This window comes from Paramormyrops kingsleyae, chromosome 11 (genome assembly GCF_048594095.1).
Source record: "Paramormyrops kingsleyae isolate MSU_618 chromosome 11, PKINGS_0.4, whole genome shotgun sequence".
NCBI classification, from domain to species: domain Eukaryota; kingdom Metazoa; phylum Chordata; class Actinopteri; order Osteoglossiformes; family Mormyridae; genus Paramormyrops; species Paramormyrops kingsleyae.
In genome coordinates, this window is record NC_132807.1 from 21,957,418 (window position 1) to 21,963,618 (window position 6,201).

Below are 6,201 nucleotides of genomic sequence, written 5' to 3' on the forward strand. Positions count from 1 at the left end.
TAAAATGGAGTGGCTTGAGAGGGGGGGGGGGGGGGGCCCAGCTGAGCACAATCAATGCCGGTGTTAAAAATGCATTCAGAACGATTGATTTTTAAGCTTTACCTGTCAACATTGTTTTATACTGCGGCCCAGAGCCCAGCACAGACCTGTGGAGAGGCCTGACCAGGGTAGGATGGAGAGTTTGGGGGGGGGGCAAGCCTCTCAGAGGTATTTAGATCTTCAGATCTTCAGGAACCTGGACCTTGTGGGTGGTGTGAGGCATCTCGTGGTCCCTCTGATTAATGTGCCGGACGATGTTCTACAGCAGGGCTCTGCGAAGGGGGCGACGTGTGTGTGTGTGCCTCAGTGTTACGGGGTACCTTGTATAAATTAACTTATAATATGGAGGCCTTTCTTAGCCATAAATCACCCAATTACACCCAGTACCAGCTGCGTCGGGCACGGTGCCAGCAGCGGCCGGCTGCCCATCCTGCCGGCGGGGCTCCCCGGATCTCACTGCTGCAGGAGGAAGGAGCGGGGGGGGGGGGCTGACCGGGGGGGCAGGGGGCTGCTGAAATGTAGAGGGAGTGGGGAAAAAAAAATAAAAGAGCATAAACAGGCCCAACAGAGCAAGAGTGAAAGTATGCACCCCCACCTCTCTGCACACACCACATCTCACTGCCCAAAGCCCCCAGAGAGCTGATTAAGAGAGCAGGGCTATGGATCCTGGGGCTGCCAGAGCAGGATGGATGGGGGGGGGAGGGTGGCGGTGGCACTGCTGGACAGACTCGCCGCTCAGGCTGAAATGTGGGTGTGTGGCGGGGGGGGGGGAACAGTGGGGACACTCCAGGATGATGGAGTGCATGAGGTCTCAGTCAGACATTCCTCCAGCCTCCCCCCCCACCACCCCCCCCCCCCCCACCCTGTTGCCCGCTGGAGTGAGGACATGGAGGCTGTCTGTATCAGGCAGCTTATTGGGCCCCTGGGGGGTCGGGGGGGGGGCGTATTTGGATCTTTCTCCAGCAGTGTTGAACGCTGCGAGGGAGAAGATGGGAATTTGTGCGCCGTCTCGCGACAGCGAATTCAAATTAGCGGCAGTGGTTTAATAACTATGCCATTCTCGCCTTTAAATTTCACATCCCTCTGTTTGCTATTGATAACTCCCTAATTGGATGCATTGTTCAAGGTTTTGTGTTCTAATTGTATTGTTCGGCTCAAGGTGAATTTTTCCTGCACTGTTTCTGTTCCCCCCCCCCCCCGCCCCCCCCGCCCAGTCTTTATGTTTTCAAGTCACATCACACATGAAAGCGGTTCATCATAAATGATTCAGCACGGGGCTGATATCGGATTTGTCTTTGAACAGTCTGAGCGCTTGGTTAAATAGGTCCCTTTGTTTGAAGTTACTGCAAGACATAAAAACAACAAATGTTTGGAGTAAATTGAATTAAAATGCACGGTTCTGGGCACGGGCTGGCGAGGCTGGCGTGTGAAGAGGGCAGCCTTAGAGAGATCGCCACCGTCGCTAATCAATGCCCCCAACTCCCTTTTCGTGTTTGCCTTGTCTGGCCCCGAGACCCATTGCGCAATTTGGACGGTCGATGTCAATACGGAAATGAGTTTTCGCCGTGCTCAGGTATGTATTTCTTCAAGAAAAAAGAAGAAGAAGAAGAAAAGAGGATTTGCTTAGAAGGTACAGAGACACACTGGACCATTCTTGATTTTTCTTTGCCTTGGATGATTTTGATCGACGAGGCTGAATCCAATGATCTGGAGGTCCGGTGGAATGTGCTCGGAGGTGGGGGAAAGGCTGCCATTGGCCCGAGAAAGAGATCAATCTCTTCACGAATCCCCCACCACTCAGTCAACAGGAACGTGTGTGTATGCATGCATGTGTGTGTGTGGGTGAAGCTGCGGCAGCTTTTATCTTTAATGGACTGAAGATCTGGTTTAAAACTTTGGAGGAGCAGATCAATATTAAATTATGTCCCCGTGCTCATAACTCTCCGCGCTCTCAACAATGTAGAGAGACAAGGTCATGGGCGAATAAATAGCAGGCCGACTGGCTAATGATCTATCATTCTGGACAAGTGCAGGCACCCCGGAGCGGTGTGGCTGACAAGATCATTAATAAAACCTGCTGGGAGTGTGATCGATCGCTCTGATGGATGATCAGAGCCACAAATACTGTAAAGTACCTGTGCATTGTGTCCGGCTGGGGTGAGCCGGGTGGGGGGGGACTGGGAGCACCTAGTGGTCGCTGTCAGAAATGCGGTTTGAAAGACAGAACATTTTCACACAGTGAATGTTCTTATACCCGACAGGATTTTAACCTCAGATCCTTATTTCCTTTAGTGATGTAATTTGGAGCGTTAGGTTTGATTTCACTGTAATATAGGTCGGGCTGCCCTTTGAAATTGTTGTTCTTCATTGATTAGAAAAAAAAAGGTGTGCCACAAATCTGGACTGAGATCAGCGGGCTTGTGCCGTATTTGACTTGGCGTGCCGTCAGTGAGGCGTGTCGGTGGTGTTTAATCTTGATCTGCTGCCCTCCATCCTTGCCTCGCCCATCCCTGGGGAGGGACAGGCCGTGTGCTCTTTCTGCTTGGATGCGTAACGTTGTGTCTCCCCATTGATCTGCTGCTGCCACCCCGCCCCCCCCCTCCGTCCCACCTCACCATCCATCCTGGATATTGATTATTTTTTGTGGACGGTGGGGACAGATGGGCTCGCCTCCAGTATCTTGACGCTGGTCCTCCAGGTGAGTGCGTCAGGATGGGTCAAAATCTAAAATCCCCATTATTATGGGTCGATTTTGGGGGTGGGGGAGGGGGGTGACTGGCAGTTGTTTATTGAGACTTTATCCCAGAGGCTTGGGGGGGCTGACGGAGCGGGACATGGACCCCGTTTGCACTCGGGGCCGAGCGTTTGGCTTACAGCTGTCCTGGGCGCCTGCTCATCCATCAGTCAGGATCCACACACCACACTTAATTACCAAGCTGACATTTAAACAAGACCGGCCGTGTTTCACAACAGAGGGCACCGGCCCGGGATTTAAAAGTAAAGAATTGTCGAGACGTAAAAGGCATCCTAATGCCTCGTTAATGGGCTGCGGTATTAATTATTCAGGCCTGCCCATTTTATCTGTGCATTAAGAGGGCACCTGAGGGGGAGAGATGGTGAGAATCTGCAGCGCTGTACTCTGGCTCCATGATTACCGCTCATTCTCAGGATCTAGGCCTGTCATCTGGACCACTGTCCTGCCCAATTGGTGGAAGGACTTGAATGCAAAAAGAGAACATTTTTACATTTGCGTCTTAACTCATCTTATTCAATTGGGCAGGATAATTCTATTCTGTCTGGATCCTCACTGGTCGGTTTTAGGTTAAGAACCTCTCTGAAGCTTACCCCCTTCTCTCCAATGGGACTTGAACCACCGAGCTACAGGTTGAGTCTTTCTTTAACCCTTACATTGCCTGCTCCTTTTTGATAATTTACAAGAGCTTAACATTTTTTATTTTTATTTTTTTTATTTTGAACTGGTTTTGACATCTTCCTTCTGATGTGCCCCTGCATGGGCTTCCTGTACTCAGTCCGACGGCGGAGATGGGGAGGATCTCGTCACCTCCGAGGTCTCGCTGCCCCCAGATGCCCGCCGTGCTGACAGTGACGCGCCTGGGGGGGGAGAGGAGCATCAGCGCATCCTGCCATCCTGCTCGGCCTCATCCGTCAGCGCCAGCACCGTGATGCCGCTGCATTCATAAGTGTTGGGGAACAATTAAAATGCCTTTTTGGCCCTGTGCCAGTGCCTGTGATCAGCGGTAATGACAGGATGGGTGGCGGCACAGAAGCGGCCCCCACCGCTAATTGATTTGACTTGATGTAGTTCTCCTCTTTTTTTACCAGCAGTCAGACACAAAGAACATAGACATGTTTGCCTGTATGTGCACTCACTCACACACACACACTCACAGACACACTCACACACACACACTCGCACACACACACACTCACACACACACTCGCACACACACGCTAACAGGTAACATCTGTGCCTCTGTACCCTTACCACGGAGGGTTACAGTCAGCATAGGGTGTTCAGTCGAGTGGCCTGTCGTGGGGGGGGGGGATTCTCCTGGCTGTCTCCCCAGGTTTTGCTGGGGGTGTCTTCCTCGCTATCCTATTTCAAAGCTTATCTGTATTTATTTATCTGGGGGGGGGGGGATTTCTACATGGTGATTGTACATGGTACTGTCCAGTTCTATGGCGACGATTAGCCTGGCCTGTCAATCACGAAAGCAATGGGTGGGGGGGGGGGGGCAAACACGGGAAAACAACGCTCCCGGTCCATTTTTGGGAGGGGGGGGGGGGCTGTGTGCACTGAACCTGACTCAGGGGCATTTATCATCTTTAGCCCTGGTCGCTTGTCGCCGGGCCGCTAAGGGCAGCATCCCGCTAACAAATAGGACAGTCAGGGACGAGATGGGCAGGGACCGAGCGGCTCTCTATTCGCCAGACAGGACACAGCTTTTCATTTCTGTTTGCAGGCGCAATAGGGGGAGGCATAGCGCGCAAGGAGAGACCAGCGGTAAGGAGAGACCAGCGGTAAGGAGAACAGGCCGTGAATAAAAAACCTTAAGGAAAGTTGTACGATTCATGCAGCGCTGACAGATTGACAGAGCTCTGCTGTACTTTGCCTACAGTTACCTCTGTCTGTAATTTTGGAATTTGCTCATACTCTACCTCAGACCAATACTGCATTAAGCTGTCGGTCAGACTACAACTAGCCCACACTGTCTGCCTTAATCCAGCCCTGCATGTGTTTAATGATCTTCCTGTTCCCTTAAAACTGTGTAAAAATAAAAAATGTCCCTGCAGATTTATTGGTGATGCAGAGGCAGCCACCTTTGGCGTGCGCAGTGTGCATCCAGCCCAGCAGGGGGCGATCTCAGGCTGCCATAGGTGTGATTGCTGTCCTGATTGACGAACAGCTTGATGCCCTCCCAGTGTGGGAATGACAGGAGGTCATCAGTACTGCCTCAGGCCGCGCTATGAATAAACTAATCTAATCAACATTTTTCCTTTTTATCCTATGGGATAAAATTAATGTTCTTGGGACTGCAAGTTTAATAAAAATGACCAGACCAGAAATGCAATGCAGGCATGTTTTAAAATTTTCTTTCACCCTGCTCTTGGGGTATTTATTGGGGCAGAAAAAAAATGTATTCTCTCTCAACCCGCCCCCCCCCAAAAAAAAAATCCCTAGGGTCAGGTCAGGCAGGCCTGCAGAGAGGTCGGGGGCTGGTTGCCCCCACCCCCCCCTTTGTCATAGCCCAGCATATGTGGGCTGACAAGCTGACATTGCCGGTGGAGTGAGTGGCGTGGTCCTGACGTGCCGTGATCTGACAGCCGATGGTGCCGATTAGCCTCACCGTGCCGGCAACTGTCATCTCTAAATGCTCGCCGCTGCTTCCTCCTTGTCATGAGGGAAAGGGAGGAAGAGGAGGAGGTGAAGGCGTGACCCCCACAGCGTCCTAGTCCGTGTCTTTTTTTGATGTGAATTAAATTATCATATCATAAATGCAAATTGCTGTGATTTTGAAGATTCAGCTGTAAAAATGAAAAAATTCTATTCATCCGATTGTATCATTCTAGTTACATTTTGCACCAAAAGTAATTTAAGTAATTCAGGGCTTTTTTTCTTATTTTCCTCCATCATCACAACCACCCTTGATAAGGGGATCTTGGAATAAACCCTAGGCCACATTGCCATGTCACGGAGATTAGTCTTTGCCGAAATGCGCTGATGGGATGGTGAGCACTGATGGGTGAGTGTGTTTTGTATCCATCCATCCATCCACCATTCAGTCATCTTCTAACGAGTTATCCAATGCAGGGTCAGGTGGCATTGGCCGGGAGTCTTTCCCAGGCAGCCTAAAGGCTGATTTATACTTACACTGCATAGAATCTATACCATCAGTAGCTGCGTACCCTGCGCCGTAGCCTGACGTTGTGCTGTAGTTACGTCTCCGGGAAGCGGCGTCTGGCCGTCAGGGTGTGTGACTACACCGTACCGATAGCGGAGATTCTGTGCAGAAGCATAAATCAGCCTTAAGGCGCAAGGCCAGAGAACATCCTGAACGAACTGCCAGTCCATCGCAGAGGACACACACTCTCACACACAGTGGGCAGTTTAAGAAACACCAGCATTTATGTTTTAGGACT